The sequence below is a fragment of the Carassius gibelio genome, chromosome B5 (genome assembly GCF_023724105.1).
Source record: "Carassius gibelio isolate Cgi1373 ecotype wild population from Czech Republic chromosome B5, carGib1.2-hapl.c, whole genome shotgun sequence".
Classification (NCBI taxonomy): Eukaryota; Metazoa; Chordata; class Actinopteri; order Cypriniformes; family Cyprinidae; genus Carassius; species Carassius gibelio.
The window spans coordinates 27,004,920-27,032,161 of record NC_068400.1 but is presented as its reverse complement, the minus strand read 5'-3'; the positions used below and the strand labels follow the sequence as shown (position 1 = coordinate 27,032,161).

Below are 27,242 nucleotides of genomic sequence, written 5' to 3'. Positions count from 1 at the left end.
GGCAGGCTTCGCTTTTATTGAGATCTGGCGCGATCTGCGCAACAGTGCAGCGGTGCTTGACTCCCACCACATTAAAGTCATCTGTACGTTATTATTACAATCAGACAGGAGTTGATCTTTTGAGAAATTGACCTCAGCGCAATGTTGCCACCCTTCGTAAACTCTCTGGCTTCAACTTTCCCTCTTTGCTTTTCTTCGCAGCACATCTGCAAGACATTTGGTACTTGCTTGTGTTTGAAAAAAAAGGGCAGTATCCTCTATCCTCGTGGGAAATGTGGTTGCGAAGATTTGAAATAACATATTACGGGGCAGAAAGTAAACCTTTTAGGAGGTGCATGATATATTAAATAAACTCTCACTCTTTTAAAATAAACTCTCATTTCCTTGAAGAGGCCAAAAAACAATTTTTAATATGTCTTCCGAACAATTCCAATACAAAGGCGCGATTTTGAGCCTTGAGACTTTTTCCACATCTCAATCCGAATAATTTTTTTTTATTTAGTAATCATCAAAACTAAATAAATACTGTTATTTACGCTCAATGGTTTTTCCTTTAACACATATATTCATGGAGGTGAGGCTCTTTGGTTTGGGCTTGACGAGGGGCAGGGAGCCCATAGCGAGAGAGCTAACAGCCTATTGTCTGTATAAAGTCATTATGGGCAGTGCTTCTTAAGTGTGGCAGTGTCTGCCTGAGGGAAGAGTGCCTATAAATCTCGGCTGTGGAAAAGACACAGGATGGGTGACCTGATCCTGAGATCCGGTCAGTGTGGGAGCGACCCTGGAAATGAAGATCATAATGAGTGCTGGTAAAAATGGTTGGCATACAGAATGCATTTTTGTTTTGCGTGTGGATTTTCAAATTGTATTAAATGGTACAGACTTTTCTAACGAATGAACGCTAACCTATGCAAATGTAAGATTTGATGCATTATAACTAAATAAATCTTTTTTTTTTTTTTTTGGCAAATTTTTGTTAAGAAGGAAAATCTGAGAATTTTGCAACAAAAAGAAAACATTTAAAATGATTGTTAAACTGTATGATAATTATTTCTAGTAAATATAAAAACACAAATTAAAAGGTTTTTCTTCTGTGCACCGATAGGAAAAAAAAAAATCTTATGTTCATCCGCCATATTGCTTAACCAGTTTACAATTGGTACTAATATTTGGACGTTTAGTGCAGAAAAGCAATTACACCACACATTTAATTTGAATTCTCTCTAATTTCCACGGACTGTATTTTGAATGCAGTCAAAACACATTAAAAGCTGTTGTTAGACACACAGTCTCATTACAGTAAGAGAGCATCAGTGTCTATCTGGGTTCCTCCATGGTCATCTATACCCCCTAGACCCCCCACTGTATGACTGGATAGAGACAGGAAACATACATGCACACACACAGAATGGTGGAAGGAAATGACATCAGCAGCCACAGACAATCAAAGGTGTAAAGGTGCTTCCTTTCCTAAACTGTTCCAGCGTACACAAAATGGGAACCAAAACTCCTGCGCTTCCTTCTCCAGGCCAGAAAAGAAGAAAAAAGAAGAGAAGAATAGAAAGAAAAAGACTTGAGGGCTTGAGCCACAGCTGACTGTAAACAAACGGCCTTGACTGATGCAAGCCCTGACAAAAAGATCTTGCGGTTTTTACTTTTTAAGCACTGAAGGCCATAACTTTAATGACAAGGCTTTACCAACATTCAGCAGATATGGTCAAAAAAAAATCACGGCAGCCATCCACACCATAATCAGATTTCATCACACAAAACAACCTCATTCTGAGATAGTAAAACTGATTTCACAGCCCATCTTATTTTCCAGACGATTTAAGTCATTAGTTTCATAAACTCGTTTCAACCCGGATAGAAAAAGGGCAAAGATGAAGAGAGACTTAAAAAAAAAAAAAAAATGTAATGTGAGGTTTTATTACCAAAAGTGTAAAATTATAGATGAACTGCTGTTCTGTTTTTGCAGTGATTAGTGAATAACTCTTTTCAGGTGCTTTGCTAGATTAGGGCATTGGGTGGAGGGATTTATTTATGTGATACAGGGCGCTCTTTCAGGACTCTGCTGAAATACCTTCCCTCTGTCTCTACAGGAATCAACAGCTAATTACTAAAATAGTTCTACAAGTACCTTAAAATAACACTCCTACCCCTCTGACTTCCCAAAGTTCACCTCTCTTTGTCAAAACAACCAAGAATCTTGGCACAGAATCATGTACGATTATATAAGATGCTCTTGTCAAATATGTGAGTTTACACTGTAAGCAGCACTATTTGGTTTGAATCCAGTTTCAAATCGCTGTAACAATTTTAACTTTAAATCATTTGTCGAACTCTCTATTGTCTTCAGTAGTTATCATATAGTTATCAGTTTCAATTTAATACAAGAATCTCTCCAATCTCAAAGACAAATACTTTGGCTATATCCAAATATATATTTAATATACCATTAATTACTGAATTTAATGAAGTATTTTTAACCTCTGAAATACATTCTGTATGTATGATGGCAAGTTACAGCTACAGCTTACTTACTACAGCCAAACGGCTCATATTTTTTTTAAATAATAAAAATAACTAAATAATTGAATTATATATAATTAAAACAGTTTAAATTTGATGACCCTCCACTGCACACCCTCACTTTGATGACTCTCATAGTGTCTACTTGTTGCACACTTCAGAATCTCTGTTGATATAGTGTTTAACCTGCCTAATATTTTCCTTTTGTGTCACGAATAGTATGTTTTTGTCTCCAACTAATTAGATGAATTGCTTTCTGAATACTTTGTAATGGGAAAGTTTGGATATTTGGTGCAAAGTCTGATGAAAAAGCGCAGTAGTATTGGTCTTTCATATGGTGGCACCTGATCTAGCGCCACAGTGGAAAATAGAATGAAAGGGTGTGAACAGCAGTTGCATCCTTCATGAAGTCAGTAAACAGAGAAGTGTGGCCAGCTAAAGCCAGAACCAGGGAAGGTGAGAGCTATCTTTCAATTAGCGATTGGTTACTGGCCCAAGAAAAGCATGGCACAACATACTGTGTCAACTGTAAATGAAAGAGGCACGCTGAAGCCAGCTGCTCAGCTGACAGACACATACTGAGTGAATGGTGTAATGACTGATCACTGTCCTGTTCTGGCCGAACAGCTGTTAGTAAAGAAATAAGGCAAAAATTAAAGCTCTAACAGCGGCTTGGTCTTGGTCAACAGGGCGATGGCCGTGCGGTGGACATGAAATGGAGATTGCGTGAGTTGCTTTGGGTGGTTTCATCGGTCAATAAGGCATTACCTCAAAGAATCTCTCAGACTTCTGGGTGAGTTCTTAGTATACTGGAACAGAGTTAAAGACAGAAAGGAGAACTGAAATAACAAACTACGTTAGCATGTCAAAAAAAAAGAAAGAAAAAAAAAAACCCAAAGAGAAACAGACTCATTTGCATGATAGACATGTAATTTCATTAACAATGACTATGACTGTGTTTACTACGTTCACACCTTTACTGCGTTCACACCTTCAGTGTTTGAGATAAACAATCATATTTACTATCTGGTTTCATTTTGTTCTGTTCATACAGTACTATTCACCTGGATGGCCATTGCAGTGCAGAGTTTGGCTCCAACCCTGATCAGCTGTCAGCTGCCTGTGATTTTCTTATGATCTCAAAAACATTGATTAGCATGCTCATGTGTGTTTAACTAGGGTTAGACCTAAACTCTGCACCGCATTTGGCCCTCCAGGGCAAGATTTGAATAACCCTACGGTACATCATCTTTCAGAAGTGCACTGAATCATTTAGGAATTAATAACTGTGGTCAAACCCCTTTTAATTGTCAATATATCTGTAACTATAATGATAGTGACTAAAGTATATGCAATCTATTGCGACTAACTCAGCATAAAGTTACGATTGATATGACATTATTTAAAAACACAAACTCGCAGTGGCTCTCACATTGTTTTGCATGAAAATGTGAGCTCAAGTTTAACTGAAATTACTTTTACAATTCTGAAAATGTAAAAGAGTCACATCATTTCTAGAAAGCAGCGTCACTCTTGTTGAAAGCTGAATTGTATATGAACAGGCATGTTTATGCTAAAACAAGAATGACAAACGCATTTGCTGTGAAGCGTTGCACACAAAGAACTTAATAAAAGAAAAGAAAAAACAAAAAACCCTAAGCTCGTCACTGTCAACAGATAAGGCCTGATATCTTCACCCAAAAAGATTGCTGGCAGAGAATGCCAATGTCAGCCATGTTTTTGAGGGTGATAGTTCTGAGAGAAGACAAAGTCATGTGACCTCCCGGCAACACAAGACAGCATGCTCGGATGATCCTCTGATTATTTCATTGCACATTTTTCTATCCCCTCTTCTCCCTCTGTACCACGGCATTCTAATCAGACTAATTAAAAGCTTTGTTCATTTGGAAATCTCCGATGACAATTTGTTTCACTCTACCCTACAGCGGTCCTGTGAAAAGAGAATTAAATTTGATCTTCTGACAGCAATTATTAAACGCTCCCTCCTGGCTTCAATTAAGCCCAGAGGCTAACGTGGCTCACCAGGCAAGAGCGAGGGCCAAGATACTTCCTTTGCCACTTTATCATTGCTCCCTCTCTATCTTTTCTTTGGATTTTTTTTCTGTACATGAATTTTTTTTAATTCATGTACAGAATCTCATTGCAATGATTTAAAGATTGTTCATGGGAATTTTTGTATGGTTCCTTCTTGCAGTGGCTTTACAAGATGCTGGTTGAAGGGGGAGAAAGGGGGTAAGGTGAAAAAGGGAAGTTGAGCAACCTCTCCGATCAATCGGCAGTGATTGCATGAAAGTTCTTTTTATGATGTTTCAGTAATGATGGCGTAAGAGTCGGAAAGCAGATGTTTGTTTCATTTTCACTGTACTCAAAAGCAAACAAAAAATCAAATTCAGAATGAGATTGCTATATCATTAAATGTGTCACCTCAAGTGTCCTTTTCTTGTGTATTTATGTTAAACAATGTGTTTTTTTAAGATTCTGCTGCGATTCCTTTCTTCTATCTCGTCAGGAATCAACAGCTACTTACTTCATTGGTTCTACATACATTAATATAACATGAATGCCTCTCTGACTTCCCCAAAGTCCAGCATTATTTGATTTTAATCTAGTTTCAAATCACCGTTCATCATTATTTTCTATACTTTAAGTTATCTGTTGATCTTTCTACAGACTGAGCTCCCTCTACATAACTCTAACGTCCAGTAATATAAGAATCTCTTCAATCTCAAAGACTGTAGCTACATCAAAATTGATAGTTTACTGAATTTAATGAAGCATTTTAATAATAGTAGTGCATGCTGAAATACTTTCTGTACAGATACTGTGAAAATAATTCACTCAGTACTTTTTAAGTGGAAGAACTTTCTCAGTACATAAAAACTAACACTCAACAGCCTCTCTCTCTCTCTCTCTCTCTCTCTCTCTCTCTCTCTCTCTCTCATAGATAGACAGACAGACAGACAGACAGACAGATAGACAGATAGACAGACAGATAGATAGATGGCTCCAGCTCTTATCAGGTTGAATTTAGTATATTGCAATATGTAGGAATCTCTGTGTTTCCATTATGGTTGGAAACTCAGCAATGCAAATACGCTCTTCTGACTGATCTGTGACCTGCTCTGTAAGCAAATGGCAAGACTTGTCATTTTGAAACCTTGCCACTGCAGTTCTCAAAGCACTATGTCCAAATGACTGTTCCCTGTGCCTACACTGGCCAGAGAAATGAATTGATTGCTGCCCTAACATCACACATGCCGTTTCTGACCCCCCTTGAGGTGACTGGAAGACATCTAAACTGATCACAAAAGACATTTAGATCTGTCAGGGAGAACATAATTTGAAGTTGAAACACATTCAGCAAGGATGTCCTTCAAAACGTTGACCTGCCTCTTTTTTCCCCCACATTTCTCTCTCTCATCAGTCCCAAAGCTCTGCGAGGAAACCGAGTAACCCAGATCGGGAGGAAGAGAGCGCGGAAGAGGAGATGAAGATTACGTGAGCTCAGACACTATCTCAAATCTCCTGCTGCAAAATGTTATCCCATTATTCCGCCCTCCCCCTCCTTGATTTTCAAGTGATGTCACTGTTCAGTTTAAGCGCAAGTTAATCCACTTGATTGTTGGAATCATTTTGGCACTGTTGACATTGCAGATAATTAAACCGTGATTGTTGCAGTTAGCGTTTATCTAAACATGAGTGGCAAAATGACTGGGTGACGCCTATCTCTCTTTCCTCCTCTCTAACGGTTCCTTCTTGAATCACTGCTTCCATTTCTTGGCCTCACTTCCTTTTATGCAAGACTAGGGATGTCTAGTAAACCAACTAGTTGGAGAGTTGCATGTATGACTAGTCGACTTAAGGAAGCTTGTATAATTAGGCTAATTTTGAGTGCTCCGAACCTCCATTAGATGAATTTCTTAGGGGGCCTTTACATAAGATGTGATCAAAAACAGCTTGATGCACACTGGGGTTTTGAGACACGTTTTTAAAAGCTGAGCTATTTTTAACTCGACTTGTCATCTAAAAAAATGCAATGCTCATGGGCGGGACGCTTCAAACAGCTCTAGACACGACTCAACGTCATAGGACACCCATCTGAATGTTTATGACTGAGGCAACGGTACTCTGAAAAAAGTTAATTTTATATAATTTTTTTTGAGCTTTTACACTTAAAAATAAAGGTGCTTAAAAGGTTCCTCACAGCGATGCCATAGAAGAAACATTCATTCAGTCAAAGGTTCTTTAAAGAACCATCTCTTTCTTACCTTTTTATCATCTGAAAAACCTTCTTTCGCCACAGAAAGTTTCTTCAGATGTTAAATGTTTTTTATGGAACCATTTAGACAAAAAGGCTTTACTTTTAAGAGTGTACTGTGCAAATTGTGTAACTGTGAAATAAAGAGCACTCTCAGCATGCTAATAAAAGCATATATATCTTTATATATATATATATATATATATATATATATATATATATATATATATATATATATATATATATATATATATATATATATATATATATATATATAAATAAAGACATGTATCAAAATTCTAACCCCACTTTGATGTCCTCAAAGCTTGGACCTTGGGGAAAAGATAGCCTCAGGCCTAGTTTTGCATTACAAAATATTACGAATTAATACATTGAAATATTTATTATATTTACAAAATAAATATGTATATGAAAAGAATATATATAAAAGAAAATACATATGAAAATAGACACACAATATATAAATATAATTAAATATATCATAATAAAAAAGAAACAAATTCTGATCTCTTCTGGTAAGATACCTGCAAACCCCCCTTTCATGTCCTCTCAGCTTGGAGCAGGGGGACCAGGCTGCCCCGGGCCAAGTCTCTCATTACGGTCTCAGCATGCCGATGCATAACCCCCACCCCCCTTTTGTAGTGGTAAGAGGAACCACCAGGGGCTGGCACAAGTTACTCCAGTACCGGCTTGCCCCGACCTCATCAAAGCACGCGCTCGTAATTTGTCACAGAAAGCAACCAATTAAGATGCGTTAAGGGACGAGAGAGGGGAGGGGAGGGAGAGAGAGAAGGTTAGATGGGGCAAAGCAGTGAAAAGATAGCATATGATTAAAGAGTCAGCACAGCTGTGGTGAATCAAAACGGCCCGGACTTTCAAAGAAAACCTCAAACATGGACGGGAGGTTTAGAGTGCAGAGCTAGTGTGATCAGATAAAGTGCTGCTGGTTAACCCTTGAGGAGGAAGAAAGAGCGGAAAGAAAAGTGAGCGTAAATATTAGATTTTCAATGTTTAGATTAGATTTGAGAGTTTTACTGGTAGTACGCACACACATGCTGACTTGACTGACTTTGAAACTATTTATTTTACTCTTAATATATATGCAAAGTTTCCTATTTTCCCGTCTTATATACATATATACAGTATATGCTAAGCTTTATTTTAAGAGTAATTGTTTCCTTTTTTCTCATGTTTTAGCTTCACAGTTACATTCAAGATGTCCTGCCGTGCATCACTGCAATTAATCTGTCTCTCCCCTGTGTGCGAAAAAAATGTTCCACAACATTTTTTTTCATTCTTCTTTCAAATCCTCCACACAGGAGTATCCATGTGTAGTGTGTGATGTGTGCGCATGTATTTCACTATTTATTTATTTATTTTCTCAGGCTTCACCTTGTTGTTCAGTAACGTGTCAGGTTGCGCACATTTGCATAGCTTCCTTTACCGCGTGATTCGTGTGTCTTGCAGCTGTGACGGGCCTGTGACGTTTGTTTTTTTTTATATGTGATCAGAAAACAGTGACAGCGAAAGTTTTGCGACGCCGCATGCCGGATTAAACGGCTTCACTTTTTTCTGCTTCACACTTTTCAGTCATCTCGATGGAGGAGGAAAAAAAAATGCTAGTCAAATAAAAAAAAAAGAAGAACAAAAATCTCTGCTCAGCGGAAGAATAAAAAATTGCGAGATACATATCGTGTTGTTTTTCTAGGCATTTATATAAAAAATAATCACCCTTCTAATTGCTGTTATTCTGATGGTAATCGCTCACTCTAGCTAAATAATGACCGCTTCTCGATTCGACTCGATAAGAGCGGAAAAGAAAACAAGAGAAAGCAAGTGCTTACAGCCGGTGTTGTGTAAATCAGGTCTCTGTGTGTGTGTGTTTTCCAGAGGCTTATCTACACCATCTCATTTTTAGAAGGGGGGTTTGGGAAAGTGCAGCCTGCAGAAGGTTGCGAAAGGAGGGAAGCTTTTTCTCAAGGCTCCAGCCACTCGGCAGCACAGGGATCGGCCCGGCGATCTCCCTCGGCTCCCGATCCAGCTGCAGTGTTCACATAACCCCAGCTGTCCCCCTCGGCTTATGATAGCACAACTCGTCTCTCCCTCCCTCCTTTGCGTTTGCACCCATGGACTTTTCCACTCCCTTCTGCACTGCTGGGCACATATCGGCCCTTTTCCCCCTCAACCGTTGTTTTTCTTTTTCTGCGTTGTATGTTTTTTTTTTTTTTTTTTTGGCAGATTCCAATTCCCCCCACCCCTGAGAAAAGTCCTGTGGTCGTTTGACCCTGAGAAGGGATGAGAATGCCCAACCCTTCTCTGCCGAGCCTCCCTTTCCACGTTCTGGCGCCGATAGTGGGGACGGTCTTTCTCCTGTCTCCTCTTTCCTCCATCCTCCTATGCTATCCTTGACTCTCCCTGGGTCTGCTCCCAGCTCCGGCGTTAGGCAGACGTTCCTGCTGCGCATTATCCCAAATAAACAACTCATTACACATGTAATTATCCGAGGGGGCTAGCCAAGCATCGGAAGCTAATCCACACCAGCATTCCCAGTCCCTCTCTTTTCCGATTCCGCTGGAGGGGAGCTTGGAGAAGAAAAAAAAAGCCGGCTGTGTTTAGGATAAGTAAGAGAGAAAGAGGGAAAGCAAAAAAAATATTCTAATCGACTTCCTAACAAAATTACCCTTTTTTTGCCCTCTCTCTGTCATTCTCCACGATTCGTGCTTGGCTCTTACTTGTTTTCTCGACCGTTTCAGAAGTGGGTCATCGACGGGCTGCCTAGAAGCGTTTTGAAGAATGTGGAAAGAAAGGTCTGTGCTTTGCCCTGGTGAAAACAGTTGTAGACTTTTTACGAGTGGCCTGCTTATCCAATTAAACTGTCATAAACGCATTAATATAACGGCACATGCCCGTTCGGGGAGAAAGGGAAAGAGGCTAACTGCTGCTTTATTAACATGAGGTTTCTTCACCTGATCGCTGAAGCTTGACAAGAGCAGTTCCTCTTTCTTGCGAAAGATTATGATGAATATAATAAGATTACACCTCCTACGTTACCAGGCCTACAGAGCACATCGCTTTTAATCTGACCTGGGAAACAATAACCTGAGGATAAAAGCAACCACTGTGTGTCCTCTACTCTAGTGTTGTTGAAAGAGACAACAGCAGTAAGATTTTGAGTAAGTATTTTAGAGATTATGACAGTTTCTGTCATGTACAATGCATGCACAAGTGATACACCACTCTGAAATCCCCCTGTAAACCCTTTCCCTCAACAGCACTGTAACTTCAGACGCTACGGTTAAAGTTGTTCTAATCTAACCAAGGTGTCAGGCCTATGTTCAGGCCTCTCTGCGGTCTACAGGTGCTAACGTAGAGTCCAGAGGTCCAATACACAACCCCTCTAGAGGGACACCAGCGGGAAACTAGAGCGAGCTAACAGGAATGTTTGCCGAGTCAAATTCAATCATGGCACATCATTAATTCACAATCTTAACAGTTAGCAACAGGGCTGGGGACGTCGTAATGTGCTAAGTGCATAGCTCTTTACACTAAGGTTTGATTTAAGCAAATATACAGTAGTGTTCAAAAGTTTGGACTGTGGTGTTTGAAGGAGTCTCTTACACTCAGGAGTGCTGCATTATTTTGATTGCAATACAGTAAAAACAGTAATGTCGTGAAATATTATTGCAATTTTAAATAACTGTTTTCTATTCAAATATATTTCATAATGTAATTTATTTATCTGATTGCAAAGCTGAATTGTCAGCAGCCATTACTCCAGAAATCTTTTGTAATATTATAAATGTCTTTGTCACTTTCTATCACTTTCTACAATTTTAATTTAATGCATCATTGCTGAATAAAAGTGATTAATATAAATCTTACTGACTTTTGAACGGTACTGTACGCATTTTAAAACAAAGTAAATAAACTGAACTATTTGCTTAGCAAAGTACCTCGTAATTTGAATTCACTGAATTTAACACACACTAAAAGTAAAACAGTAAAGGTGTAATATGCACTTTAACTTCAGGTTTATTAATCTTAATGATCTATGTAATGCTTAAATCTGATTTGGTGCAATCTGGTGTAGTTAGGTTGATTGAGTTTTATTAAGAATATTTTTAATAATTGTTTACATTCAAATAATATATATATATTTTTTTTTTTGTATTCTACTGGAGGTGGGAAAATACTTTAATGTTCATAAACAGCTCGAGTTTGTAATGAAGAAATAAAATTAGCACTTCACTTCTAAAAATATTCCATGATGTGGACATCGCCCTATTAGATTACACTCCATGCCTACGCACTCTTTTCTCTCTCTTCACATCGCACACTACCTTCTCTTTGCCAACTGAGAAGACATAAACCAGGCTCTGTCTCAAGCCTAACTTATAGTCATATGACTATTTTCCATTTAATAAGTTCCTGTTAAAACCACACATATCAAATTCTGTATAGGGAGAGCATGATATCAAGAGTATATAACATGGATATCGGGTGGTGGGGGGACAGCAGAGCTCACCAGAGTCTCGGCAGGTATCTCCCTTCCTTTCCTCATCTATTTATAACCCATGAGCCGCTCTGATCCAAAAATAAGACAGTGACCAATTTTAACCTGAACAATGCTGCAGGCTCACAATCGTAGTCCCTGGCACACATATGCACACACAGGCAGACAAACACATGAAAAAAAAAGTCGATCTCATGGCTGAGCTATTTCTGGCGGGACAGCAACATTTAGGAAGTGTGGGCCACGGGCCAACGAGCAGTTTAATGACACGCCTGCATCACATGGTCTCTTGTCACAGGAGCTCCCGCCATTGTCAGGGTTGAGCGCGGACACACACACACGCACGCTCGCACAAGGTTATTTGTTTTTCCACAGCAGCTGCAGGTGAAAGGAGCCACCTCCGCGTTTCACCATACAAAGCAGAGCACTCCACGGCCCGTCCTGCACTGGCCAGCAAACCCTGAAGTTTCAAATGAAGCGCTGCTCTTATTAATTATGCATACAAGTCGGTGCTGCACATTTCCTTTCCTTCTTTCTCTCTCCCTCTCTCTCTTTCATTCTCTTCTTTCCCAGATGGAGCATCTGTAATAAAATTAATGACATCATTGGCTGTACTTCGGAGTAACTACTGGAAGAAAAGTGATACATCAAAGTAAACAGTGTACTGTGGAGAAGGGGGGAAAAAAGGAAAAATCTTAGATAGCTCCTAGACTGATCTTTTTCCATTGTTAGATATGAAACAAAGAAAAGAAGCGGATATATATTTTATTATTTATTTATTCTTTTTTAAGACGTCAGCAAGATGCTATTAAGTGCTTATGGAAGAGTTTTCAAAACAATATTATATCTATCTATAGCCATTCTTCTTTTCCCACTGTTTGATATAAAACACAGTAAGAAATAACAATTAAAATCTTAACATATTATTCTATAAAGTCTAAAATTAATTGCATCTGGCATTTAAAGTGGAATAAAACCGACTTAAGACAGAGCAGACAGCCAATGGCTGAAACTGGCTCGTCTGATTGGTTGTTTTGGCGGTGGATGACAGCCTGCTGAAGGACCCTGTGCAAACGCCACCACAAACATAAAGGCATTAAGTGTCACAATGCCAGGCTCACAGACACATCTCCGCATCGGTTTTCACGACTCTTCTTTTTCTTTCTCTTCCTCGAATCTCGAGTGTCCAGCGCGGCACGCTTTTTCCGAAGTTTCAGCCTCCGCTGCTGACAGGCCGCTGTTGAGAGCGGCGCAGATGACTGCAGAAAGACACACGTGTGTAGCTTGGCAGGACACCGCTCGTGAGAGCTGCTCTTGCGAGCGCCCGAGAGGCTGTCTCTGCAAGCTAGGCTGAATGAAACACCTCAACCTCACACTAATGAAAAGAAACTTTTATTTCCTTCCATCGTTTCATGTTCAAGCGTATTTGAATCACGTCTGGGAGTTGTCAGACGAAGTGGCCTGTGTTTACTAGCGAACGAGCTAAAAAAAATAACATGTGAAACAGTAAATGACGTGAAAAATCAGGGAGTTGCGACACTTTGAAAGTGTCAAAAGGACCGTCGAGTCCATTGCGAGTGCAAAAAATAGCTAAAAATACATGCCTTGCCACACGGCACTGTGCTACGGGCAGCTCCGGCGACAGAGACGTTGGGGTTATGAATGTTATGCGAAGCTGGGGCATAGAGGCCCCTCTGTCCCCCCTCTCACCGGAGAACCTTACAGAATGACTGGGCTATGCTGCCCCACTGACAAAGATAAATTACATTTGCTGGAAAATATTTCAGCATTTTTTCCTCTCCCCTACCCTTTCGACTCGTCTCCCCTTTTTTTTTTTGTGAAGATTTTTGTCGCTTTTTTGGCCCTCATCCAGCAGTGTGCCATGGGTCCCTCTGCTGTGAAGCGAGACGCACACACTGTGCCACTGTGCTTTATCATGAAATCCACTCTCCGTCTCCAGTGTTTAAGCACAGAGTCGGCAAATGCAGATAAAGATGGTTAAAGATAAGTTGGGTGCCATCAAGACATAGAAACATGACCGGATGTATTTATTTATTTATTTATTTATTTATTTTGCATTAAATCTGAAAGTGTGAAGTCTCTGAACTGGTTATTTAACTGCATATTTTAAATCGGCAACTCTAACAGAAGTGCAACATCAAAAAAATAAATACAAATAAATAAATAAATTCACAAATGCTGGATTGCATCAAATATGCATGAGCTATAGATGAACCTTTTCCTGAACAGTTTTTAATATTCTGTGAACTATTATCTAGCTTAAAATGTGCTCTGTTTACTAAGATACTGACCAAAGTGGAAGTGCTTGGATGTTTAAGGAGAGAAAGGCCAGAAGAGGCTCCATGCTGGACCACCCAAAGCTAAAGAGGAGTTTATATGAAACAGGAGTCACCTTTACCCATCTGATTTTTTGGAACAGCACTTCTTTCATGTTCGCAGCGTGATATGTTGTGCACATTCATTCGGCGTACGCACGCACACTGACTTGTCTGTCATCGCAGCCTCCTCGTGGCAGCCTCTACCAGCTTTCTATCATCTGCTCGCGTATAAATACACAGTGAATTATAGTTTCTCTCATATCACGCAAATGCACATACACAACTCTCCGAACTATTTCCAGGCACATACACGCAGACTTCGACAGCATACATAATAATTATTGTGTGTTCGGTACATACCACGTAAGCCCACAGCAGATCTTTAGAACAGAGAAAGCTCAGCTGAAAAATTAAATTTTATGCAGAAATATTCTTTTCACAATATAATTAAACATCAAAGGCAGGACTATTCCTCTGTGATTGAGACGCACTCTGGTGAATCCACTCCATACACCACCTTCCACTTTACAGCGAGAAAGAAAGTTGCCAAGCGTCACTGCTAATTACAAAATAGAGACGGAAGCAAAGTTCAATTCATTATGCAAAAACCAGGACAGACTTTTGTGCGCCGAGTTCATTCATCTAATGCCAAACATTATAACCTCTTTGAGGGTAAAAATGACTTATCTGAAGCTGGCTTATTTGCTTTATTAAACTAATTTTTAGCCTAGTAAATGAAGCTAAGAGGGTATGAAAAAAAATTTAAATGAGGAAATTTCAACTTCACTGAATCAAAATGAACACACTGCTGTGTAATAAAATGAGCAGATATTACTTTTTATTATTATTGCTGAAGAGTTACAATGAAAAATAAAGACTTTTTTCTTTCTCTGTGAGCTCATGAAACTTAGTGGGAGATAGTGGCAAATGTTTGGTTTAAACACGTATAATGAGTTATTTTTAAGGGGGAAAAAATTTGAACACATTTAGATTGATGAGTATTACTTAAAATGTATATATATATATTTTTTTTTTGCATAATGCCTGCCTTTGCTTGAAGATGAATAACCATTCATTACACTGCACATGCTTTCTTTAATTGATAGCAAAAGAAGTGTATTTCACCTATCCTTTTCTTTGGACAGTACAAACCAGTGTAAATTTGTGCATCTGAGGGGCACACAAACTGTGCCTGTAAATGCCCCTGACAATCGGCTCAAGTACCTCAGCCAATCAGAGTGACACGTGGAGAGCTGATCCCTCTTTGAGAGAAGTGTAAGGCCATGTTGTCACTGTTGGTTTTGTGAATCGACAGAAGCCTAATCCCTGGTGATTTCCTAGAGACGACAGGTCTGAGGACGACCGCTCGTGTTTGTGTGCGCGTGTCTGTGCGTATATGTGCACGGCTATGAGAGGACCCTCTGAGTGTAATCATATGAGTCCACATGAGAGTGTGTTCATTTTCCTCTTGGGCAGATTAAGCAAACACTAAATCCCAGAAGAGCAACAGGTGAGACACTCACACACACTAATACACACACACACAAACACACACATATACAGGAGCTTCATTGATTGTGTTTGCCTGTCCGACAGTATAGTCGGGAAGAGAGTGCACCTGAGGTAAAAATGACAGAAATACAATAGGTGACACCCTTTTGAATGGAGAAATTGTACCTCTATTTCAAATATTGCAGAGCGACTGAAATTGTTAAAACAAAAGGTTAAGTACAGGAATTCTAGAAAAAGTATGTTAAGACATAAAAAACACCAAAAAGTAATTCTCCTGTTAATTAAACATCTCATTCTTTTATTACATCTGTATCTGTCTTCACCTTTGATTGTAAAAGTATGCAGATTCTCTCTCTCTCTCTCTATTTTCTTTTCTTTCTTTTTTTTGCAGCTTAATTAGTCACTTCAAATGTAATTAGATTATAACAGCTTCTTACAATAACTCCTGAAAAACTGATATAAAAATGTTGCCTACACAGAGTCATGTCACCCAAATGCCACAATTAAATACATATAAAAAACACTTTTCTTTTTTTGTAAACACTTTAATTCATTATGGTAGCATGAAATTGTAAATTTCTGATCCTCATCTTCACTCTCTAGATTTATTTATAAAGAAATCTCGCTCTCTCTCTCTCTAGGCTATAAACTCACAAGTTTGTATGTAGCTATATAAATGTTGCTTATTTTAAGCTTATACAATCTTAAGTTTAAGCTTACTGATAAATTAATTAATTAAATTACTCTCATAAAAACTGAAAACTATGGCTTTTGGCTATATAATAAACAGATAAAGTCTCTTAGCTTGAGTTGATCTAATAAAATATTTAGTGTCTAGAATGACTAATGTTGCTTTTCGTGTTGCTGTCTTTATTTTTATTTTTTTTTCTTTAGTTTTATTGATGTATGGATATAAGCTATAGCAGAGTTGGTCTAATTCAATTTTAGACTGTAGCGATTGATTTGCCTGCATATAAAAATAGTGAATAGTGTCAATGAGGCGAATGAAAGTTGATCATATGTGAGCGCATGTTAGACTAATTCAACACAACATTTATCGGTGTATTAACCTTGGACCTCCAATACATCACCGGACACTTCTTTTACTATTCACAAGGGCAGTAACTGTTAATTCATACACGAGCGCTGTAAAGTGTGTCGGCTTATTCCGCGAGATAATAAAGTACTTGAAAAGACCCCAAAAAGCACGCGCCTGGTTTGCTCTCTTTAAAAAACCCTCTACATAAAGAAACACTAATAATGATTGTCCTGACAGCAGTCACAGAAATAACGTGTGAAGTCGGGTCAACTTTCTTAACGGAGATTCTGTAACACTTTCCCTTGTGTTCCCGCGAAATAACGGAGATAATAAAATCATCGAATTACTGTTTACCAAACAATGTCACCTAATGTAGGCCTATCAACGGACAAATAGACTACGCACCGGGGTCCGGTATGAGTGTCACTTACTTCATGGTCCGGTGAAGTTTGTCCTGCGGTGTGACGGAAGGTGTTGAGCCGCCGGGTGGACTTCACCGCTTCACACTTAAAATCCACCAAAAATCACCAGCACCACAGGAAAAGTGTCGTTTTCTTAATGCGTGTTTCTTTTCTTGTCTCTAATAAAGCGTTTAAGATGCTGAGGTTGGTGTCAGTCGTCCACGGTGAGGAATGATTAAACCGTTATTGCGACTGATGATGTTGAGCTCCGCGCCTCTCTCTCTCTCTCTCTCTCTCTCTCTCTCTCTCTCTCTCTCTCTCTCTACGCAGGGCAAATAATCGGGTTTACTCTTCAAGGGGGACGGGCTTACATCACTCCAGTGTTTTAATGAAAGAAGCGCAACATTAATGCGTTTTTATCTTCTACTTGATAAAGTCAAATCACAAATGTGCAAAGACAAAAAGTCTACTTTATTTAAATGGAATATTTTACTACAGTATGTTATTTGTTGTAGGCTACTTTAGAGGTATAGCCTATGGTAACTCTTTATGGCGTCCTTGTTAGAAATTACATGTAGGTTGTAATAGCAATAGCTACATTATGCATAATTACATAGAACTACTGTAAACCTAAACCAAACCCTCATCCTTCAACCATAACCCTAAAGTAAGTAGATGTAATTAATATTATTTAGCTCTTAAATGTAGCTACAATTAGCCTAACAAGAAACTGAAACAAGGTTTTAATTAGACCCAGACCGACCCTGATGCAATAAAAACAGTAAAATATTTCAGCCAATTAATATGTAAAACTAAAGATTTTTTTTTTTTTTTTTTTTTTTTTTTTGATGTCTTATTGTTTGAAGTAACCTAGATATATTTAAAGGGAAAGTCTGCAGTGCTAGGTTCATTGCTTGTTTTTCAGTAGCTTTGAATTTAATGAACAATAAAAAGAATCAAGCAGAAACTTTGTAAGTTAGTTAAATTAATGGAAACAAACATACTGTTTGGTGTAAACATAAAAACTATTATTATTTATTTATTTATTATTATTATTATTTGAGTTTGTAGTGGATCTCTTAAGAGACTGGACTTTTTATTCTCTAGTTCATTCGAAAACAATGTATGCAGCAGGGCTGTAATAAATCCAGATCTGAAGAATCTATAAAGTAACATAAATGACTTTGTCAGTCTATGGAAAAGACATATAGCCAAACCGTATAGAGTGATAATTTCTTCTAGCACTAGATGTACTGTATATAAGCCTGCATAGATTAGTGCCCTCTCACAGCCCAATCTTCTCACCATATATTTAAATGAGCCTCCTTCTCACTGAAGATACGTACTGTAACACATGCTAAACATGAATAAATCACAGACAGATCTGTCCCACCATAAAACGATTTTAACGCATCTTCAAGAGATGATAATTAGAGAAACCTTGGTTGACACCACCAAAGCTCTCCATGCCAAAGACCACCCCGTGAATGCTTAGAAATAATAATTTAATTCACGTTTACATTTTGTTAAAGGAATAGAAACAATCATATTGCTGTTTTTTTCAGTTCCCCATCTTAAAGCGGTCATCTGAATTTCATCATGCACATATTTCATTGCTCCATGAAGCTATGGCCTTAGATTTAACCTTAAGCACCACTTGAGTCACTGACAAACGAACCAGAGGTAGAGGTAAAACATGAAATCAGTTAATGAATTAATAAAACCTGCTAATCTGCCTGACAGACTGTAATTGGACACAGCAGTATCAGCTTCCGTGGGAACCCACTTCTGGGTCACAAGACACTGTAATCTTGAATTGCATTTTTATAGGTAATTTCAATATCTTGATCAATACAGCTTCGGTTCCACCAGCTATATGATAGCACATGCTAAGTTTCATCAGATTCTCTGATTCCCCATATATGTACACGGACATTTCCTCACATTTGGCCAGTCAGCTTATATGAGTCAATGAAAATGTCTTTAGCCTCAGGATCAGTAGGCCACACTATCATTTTTATTAACTGTTATGTCTATTTGAAAAGCATGTATATTATGTTATACCCACCGTGTTCACAATTGCTTCAGTTCCAGCTTCCAGCTCCAGCGCACAGTTTTACCAGGAAGACCCTCTTAGGTTTCAGAGTGCGGTTTTGTTTGTTTAGTTGGCACCTGGTGAAGAGACACAAAGAGAGAGAGAGAGATTCTTTCTGTGTTAATAGCTATATCTAGGCACAGTGTTCAAGATACACGGCATGGCTTGGGGAACTACAAAAGGAATAAATAAATATATAAACAATGTTACCGAGCTGCCTCTTGCATATTCATGTCTTAGGTAAACTAGATAAAGAACAGGAAGAGAAACAGAAACAACAGTAACTACAGCAACTATACCATACATCACTGATGGTGACCTGGCAGACTTAGATCACTTGCAGTTTTAACCACAAATAATACATTTCTGTTATTATTTTTCTCACATGCAGGAAATAACCTTTACTGCACATTTGCAGGTAAATATTTAAAATTTGTTTCCAGCCATTCTCTTTATACGGATAGATATACACACATTTTAAGATGTAAAATAAATATATAAGAGCATTATACACATTTTTTACATGTTTATTATTTATTTTACACATTTTAAATATATTTGATTTGATTTCGGATAGGTAGATTTAACTACATTAGTTCAGTCTACTAAACATTGTGCAGCAGAGCTGACTAATGAGTTTGTTCAAATTTGCCTGTTAGAATTTCCCCAAAGGCACTTTAATCTAATATCTCAAAAGGGGGTTTCTGTCAATGGAATCATAATACTGTAAAGATTAGTTCGTTTTCCTGACCTAATTTACAAACAGAAAGACACATACTGTATACATGTGTATACCCACATGAATTATTCTCCCTTTTGTTTTCTTTGGCTGTCGATCCCTACCAGACTGTCGGCCCTGCTTGCCATCACTCAGGATCAACAATCCGATTTCCAGTAAGTTCAAAGCCACAAGGAAAGTGCCCAGTAGCAGTTATGTCATTTCGTATACACATACAAGAGGCTTTTCAGAGAAAGGTAATTTTGAGGTTTCGGCCTCATCTGTTCATGTTTGTAACGAGCAGATGTAAGGAGATGGAAGATAAATACACAATGTTAGTGGCTGACAACAATCCCGCCTACGTTGTTTTCTTTTCGGGAGCCTGGTAGTTACCCACGTGTGTCTTATTATCTACAGTCAGACATAAGTAGCGTTCGGGAGGATAGAGGGACAAGGCCTCTATTTCATTTTATTTTAAGAGCACGATAAACATCAACACATTTTTCTTTGGCAAACAGGAACGAGCAAGGCTGTTAGTGTTTGCGTGTATGCGTGAGTATACGTGTGTAATCTGTTGCCGATCACACTCATGTGAAACACAATCTGGCTGTCAGAGCTGATAACATTGTCAAGTACTCAAACACCAGCGCTGAGGTTTCACAGTGCATGAGAGCGCCGGGATGAGGCTGTCTCCCAAGTCTGGCCAAATCATAGATTCTTCTTTTCCCCTCCTCATTTTATCCGTTTATTTTACTCCTCCCCTCAGCTTCACTCTCTCTCTCTGCCACCTTCAATTTCACCCATTTCCTCTCTTTCCCTCTTTCCTCTCTTAAACTTTGAAGTTTTAGATAGGCAGACAGATAGACACACCGACGGCCAGGGAGAGGAAAAACACACTTACTAGCTGGGGTATTTCTGCAGCACAAAGTTATGTAAGAGTCACAAATGGGTGTAAAAATGGCTTTTTTTTTCATTTGTGTCTCTATGTACTGTTCAGTCACCCTTATGTCTGTTTTTATGTTGGAATGCCTTATAATTTATAATAAAATAAAATATAATATAATATAATATAATATAATATAATATAATATAATATAATATAATATAATATAATATAATATAATATAATATAATATAATATAATATAATAATTAACCTATTTATTGATTTTAAAAAAACATTATTCTCCTTAAGTTATTTATATATTCTTGTGGTCAAAAGGCAGATATTTTAAGCAGGCAAGTATCATTTTATTACTTAAAAAAATACATAACACTATACAATTTTTTGAGAAATTGTTATCTATAAATCAATCAATTAATCCATCAGGAGTTCTGAACGTCTGAAAGCATTTTAAGCCACAGTAGCTGCACACAAATGTATAAGATGTGTCTCTGCATGTTCACCTTTAAATATAAAGCATAATTCTTTCATTTCATAAACATCTTGCAGCCTAACAGAATCAGTGTCATCCTCATATTTGGCTGATTTAGCACATATATTAAGCAGTTGAATGCCTGATTTATCTTCATCACACCAGCCATTTAAGATAATTTGAGATCAGGTTATTCTCAGTTCTCAGTAGAGGCTGGGATCTCATCTCTCATTAGCTCTGACCCTTCAAAAAGTCTACAGTAAGCCACATTACATATGTCTGCAACTTTCAGTGGATCTCAGAGTATTAAAAAAGCATACATTTAACTTGGAAACTCGTAAAAGTGCATTGCTGATGAAATCATCATGGTCTGAGCCCTCTCTTCATTGCATTTAAACAGCACCTGAGCACGCTAACACACATTGTGGTAGGAAGAAAACCGGTAGTGAAGTGTTGACTCGTGTGGGGACAAATTTGATAATTTGCATGCTCTGTTGGGCAAACAGCGCGTGAACGCTACACCTTTGATTCATTATAGATGAACCACAAGCAGCACAACACGGTTAAGCCTTTGTGCAGGATGCTGCTGCTCTGGTTTCAGCATTAAAGCTGTGTGCTGGAAAAAGCCACCCCAGTTCCAGTTACCCTGCACTCTACTGAAGTCTTTATCTCCCCTGTCAATACACCTGTACTCTGTCCCACTTGCTAATAGAGGCCTTAATAGGAGTTAGAGTTAGTGTCAAATGACAGTATAAGTTGAAAACTTTATTTGTTTTAATTTCAAACATGTATGAGCACAGCTTAAAGGCCAGTTTCTTTGAACAGTTCTCTGTTGACTTGAGTGAAATATGTACCTGCAATACATACCTCTGCCAGCAGGGGCACACTAAGGCTTTCTCACAGCTGAGTCAACCCTGCCCATCACAGCTAAATAACACAAGAGTTTAACTGCAGTGAGTTAAATGGAGGCACCCTCAATTTCTGCTTCCTAAATTATTCTGTTGATTGGATCAGTTACACATCTTTGTATATTTCCCCCTTCAGCTCAAAGTTCCCTTTTCTGTCTAATGTTAAAAGCTGGAAAAATAAATATATAAAAAATATACTCTAATGATTTTTCCTCCTTTGAACGGTGGAAACTAATTCACTCGTAACCTCTGTGAAACTTGCACAGTTATTTCATTGTTTCAATGGATTTTTTTTTTTTTTTTTTGTTCTCACAACGGCGGCACTAAAAAAGATGCCAACATCACATTTTTCTCTCTCCAGACTTAGAGTGCCAACCGGTGTTTCCTGAGCTAGTGCAGAAGTCGGGTCCTAACAGATGGTGGGCATTATGGACAGGCAATTGGAAATTCTACCTATATTTTCTTACATTTATTTCAAACTGGTCATAATAGTTGCTTTACCAGACAGTGTAGATTATCTTTGCAGGGGGGTGGTTACGTACATGTATAAGTATGTCTGATGTGTTTTATTTCAGAAAACGTTTTCTTATTAGACATCTGCAGTCTCTTTCATCCCTTTCACTCTGTCTGTGTTGTTCTCTCATTTATTCTCTCTCTCTCTTCGACAGCGTTGAAACTGCTGCTCGGCTGCACTCATGCACACTTCAGGTGGTAAAGAAATCAAACTCACTTTTACACTTTTAACTCTCTTGATTTCTCTCTTCAGAGAAAAGTAGAAAAAGGACCATTGTCCTCTTTACCTGAGACATAAACTGAAGAGCGAAGCCCCTCTCTATGCCACATAAACTGCAGAATATACTGGATCTTAAGGCCCACAGTGGAAAGGTTGTGCGATTTTAATGGCCTTACCCATAAATTACACAAAGCAACATTTTAAAAAGGACCTTCAAGAAATAAGCTCACCTAAAAGTGTCTCTAACATTTTTTACTCATCCTCATATCAGAACTCAGTAAAATACTGTTCAAAACTTCAGGGTCGGTTTGAATGGCACTGAATGGCATTTAGTATTTTTTTTGTATTATTAAAAACATTTTCAAATATGATAAATTGAATTATTTTCTTAAAAAAAAAAATATGGAGGTGGAAGGACATGCTCACTATTCACTTTCTTTGCATGGTAAAGCAGCCCACGGACATTGCATTAAATTTCACTTTCTAAAAAAATGGTAAAACAGAATTTTCATTTTTGGTCAACTCTGCCTGAAGAGTCTTAAATATGAAGGATTTTTAAACATTTGATCAATTTGAGTAATAAAATGTTGGAATGTCAAATTATCTGTATATTTGCAGGAAAAGCCACTTACTTACTACTTCCACTAAATAAAACGTCAAGAGTTTTTAACGAGGCAGAAAAGCGCCCTCACACACACTCGCTGAAGCTTCACACTGGAGAACATAGAAGCACAGGAGCGTCGAGTCTGAGGAGCGATTCTGGATGTACACATACCCGCGCAGTGCTGCTATGCTGAACGGATGACGCCTAAACCTCTTTGTGCCTGCAATAGCACCCCAGACTCATTCTTATTCAAACAAGATGAGACTGGAGGCAGGCAACAGAGATTAGCCTGAGATCAAAAGGCGGTGAAGCACTCGTGTTTTGTAGATTCAGACGGGCCCCATCCAGCATGTAAGATCCACCAAGGAGCAGAGCGCTGCGCCGATGCCACCCTCTCCAAGGGACAGAGAAGAGTAAGATGAGCAAAATGAGAGAAAAGAGAATAAAGAAAGAAAGGAGCAACAACAGACGGCCAAGACGACACCTCCAGTTAGTTTATGAAAAAGAGAGAAGAATGAAAAACTGCGTGCAATTATAGTAGGACCAAGATAATTCTCCCTTTCTTCAACGCTAGGGAAATGAAAATGTTTCCATGTGCATAATATGTCACTGTTTTCTGAGAATTTGTTTTAAATATGAAATACTCCTCTGACAGACAGTAATATGGAAGCATGTAACCTAAGAACATAGCATCTGGATCTGCAATAAGCAACATAAGGATGGCAACTACTGCGACGCCTGCGTGCCAACTGTGATTAATATAAATAAATGTGGGGGGTTTGTTTCTCAACACCGTATATGTTTCGTAGTTAATGCAGACTTAATAGTGGCATTAGTGCAGAAACAGGTCCGTCTTTGTCGCACCCTTAACGCAGAGTGCTGCTGGTACTTCAGTTCATAGCTCAAGTCAAATCGCTTATGCTTTTAGATGCACTGATAAATATGAGGAAAAGCAACCAAGGCTGACTGCCATATTTGTATAATTGGCAGTTAATTTGGGGCTATTATAGATTTTGCAAATAACACGGGAGCCTGCGGGAGCTCTGGAGAAGAGGACTAGTGCAGAAACACACACACACACACACACACACAGAGAAAGACAGACAGACAAACCAAACCCTGACATAGCCACTGGCGAATAGACAGAGAAGGGTTCAAAAAGAAAAAGGTGCCTTCTCTACAAAGTGCACCACCTTTGCTGCGAGAAAACAACGCTCTTTCGCAACCACAATTCAGATCAAAGATTTTTGTTATTTATTTATTTAGGTAGCGAGAAAAGTTTTTCAAATGACAAACATGGGAGCTTTGGTAAACTGGGTCAGAGCTGCCTTGCCAGAGTCTCCATGGGGTGGGGTGGTGGGGGGTGCAGAATGTCACACCCTGAACACCCAGGAAGAGAGGGATTAGATGGCAGAAAGCTTGTAAGTGATGCTTTCTTAAAAATATGCTGCCTCAGAAATATTGTTCTCAGAATGCAAACAAACTACGCTAGAGGAGGAAGCAGATTGAATCGCAATTTTATTCTCAAAGGACTAAGCCGATGTCAAAACTAGCCGTATATTTTTGAGTCTTAAAAATATTGTAAATATTTAAAGTAAATAAAAATGAGGAAATTATAAGAAAATTCTGTACATTTTATTCTCACTGGGCTGATGTCAAAACTTATTCCATATTGATGAATCTTACATATCTGTACACACACACACACACACCCACACACACACACACACACACACATAAAAAAAAATTAAAATAGAATTTAATATATAGGTAAATATAAATGAGAAAATTCATAAGAAATTAAATAAAAAATCTTAGATTTCATATCAATTATTAATTTATTAAATGTATTATCGAGGACTGATGTGAAAACTAAATGAAAAAAAAAAAATATAATCTTATAAAAGATTGTCAAAACTTAGAAAAGATTGTAAATATACAACATTTAATGTTTAATTTTGTTAATCATATTGATCTTTTATTTGAAAAATTTACAAAAATCTATAACCTTTCATTGAAGATTAAGACTTTAAAATGGGGAAAGTCTCATTATGAAATAAATGTTTTTCTCTAATACACGTTGGCCAAAATTAATGGTACCCTTAAAAATTCTAAGGGTAAAATATATCTGAAGTAGAGTATATTCCCATTCATATTAATCATTTTAGCACACCAGGGTGATTATGAACATGAAATTATCCAGCAATTGCTTCCTGTGTCACAGAAAAAAAAAAAGAATCTTAATCATCCATCACAATAAAGTGAAACCAAAGAATATAGTTCTGATGTGCAGAACAAGATTGTTGAGCTTCACAAAATAGAAAGTGGCTTTAAGAAAAGAGCTAAAGCATTGAAAACTCCCATTTCCACAACCAGGGTAATGATGAAGAATTTCCAATCAACTAAAAATCAATCTATCTATCTATCTATCTATCTATCTATCTATCTATCTATCTATCTATCTATCTATCTATCTATCTATCTATCTATCTATCTATCTATCTATCTATCTATCTGTATATGTCCGTCGATCTGTCTGTCTGAAGGATATCTTTTTTGAGAAAGACATAACATCATATTCACCCATCTCTCTAACATGCTTTCATTTCAATAATACAGGGATTTGTTTATTATACAGTATGTGCTAGCATTCTTCTTTACATTTTCTGAATGTCTTCAGATAATGAAAGGTATTTCTCAGTTTTCTTTCTTTTTAAACACTGCCCACAGATTCCTCCTCATGTCCAAACTTATAAAACCATTCAGAGACCGCTTCTGCAAGTGTAAACTCACAAATTTCCCCGTTACTTCAAACTTAAACTAGCAATGTCAAACTTGTACTCAGGCCTGAGTGATACAAATTGATATTGATTCTGTTGTGGCAGCTAGCTCAGACGTGAGAAGAACCTACACTGTGCTGAGGCTCAGAGGTTTCTCCCATGCTTCATTTCAAGCCAAGCAAATAGTTGCTGGATTCAATTACTCTAAACAGGAGTAATGATTTACTCTGATGTTGAGGAATTAGAACAAAATAAAAGCACCAAATAATCTCAGGATTACAGAGCCCTTCTGTCTTTGATCGTTTCTATTGTAGATAACCTACATAAATTAGTACAAATGATTATGTGTATGACTACTAGCCTTTATGCCATTTCAAACCCCCTAAAGTTCACAGCTCACATTGTTTGAACTGAAATCCCCTAACAGAAGGACAAATAAAACATCAGTCTCTACAACATAATACGCTCGGCCATTGTGCAGTTCTCAATTTTTCCACAGACAGACTTTTTCGGTTCATCACAAGAGGGGAAGGAAGAAGGGAAGAGCTTGCAAAGGAAAAACTCACCGGTGCCGTTCTTGTGCTTCCCCAGGAAGTCACACCCTGCAGCTCCAGCTGTGGGCCAGGTTAATCAAACGGTTACAAAAAAAAAAAAAATCCAAAATCATTACAAAAAAAATTAAAATGAAAAGAAATGCCCTGCATTAATAAAGCCAGACCAGCTGGCTTCGAACAGAAACCCGATGTGGGTTGTGTTGCCCCGCAAACTCTCTTGGATCTGAAAAGGTTGTTATGCATACACACAGAAATGAGACACTTGTTCTCTAAACACACACCCCCATGAAAAAGTGACCCGTAAGATTTGTAGCATAAGAATTTGGCAGTGCCTGATCTCCACCTGTTCCCGTCTCTCCAGGCTAAGAGGTAAATTTAGACTTGAGAGATATCAGTGACATCTGGACCTTTGTCATTGAACTGCTGTCCCAACTGTCATCAAAAACATCAAACAAAACGTGACAATAAGAACATGTGTAAACATCTATCTATCTATCTATCTATCTATCTATCTATCTATCTATCTATCTGTCTATCTGTCTATCTATCTATCTATCTATCTATCTATCTACACCACACACATTACATGGACAGCGACACAATGTGTATTTTCAATAAATATTTATGCCAATCCAATTATGAATGATATTTTAACCTGGAATAGCGCAACTACAGAGAAGACAAGCATTTACCAGTTCAAAAGTATACTCCCAGGGGCTCACAAAATTCCATTCTCTCAGTGACATCACATTTGTATTGACCCTGTCTGTAATATCCTGAGGACATTTGACCTTTAATGGGAATGGGTTTTGGTAAGAAGGAATGAGTTCATCGTAACA

General features: G+C 38.1%; 1 protein-coding gene across 11 annotated transcripts in view; it reads right to left on the bottom strand.

Moving 5' to 3' along the window:
* mef2cb (myocyte enhancer factor 2cb) overlaps window positions 1-26,592 on the bottom strand; it is a 71,570-nt gene extending 44,978 nt beyond the window's left edge. For 7 of the 11 annotated variants that reach the window (XM_052556512.1, XM_052556508.1, XM_052556506.1 and 4 more), the window contains exon 1: window positions 16,667-16,930. The gene's annotated coding sequence lies outside the window, so the exon portion shown is untranslated. Of the gene's footprint in view, window positions 1-16,666; window positions 16,933-18,704; window positions 18,809-26,415 lie in introns of those variants that run through there. The other 4 variants (XM_052556503.1, XM_052556510.1, XM_052556504.1 and 1 more) reach the window with 3 other exon arrangements.
* Between the last annotated feature and the right edge of the window lie 650 nt (window positions 26,593-27,242).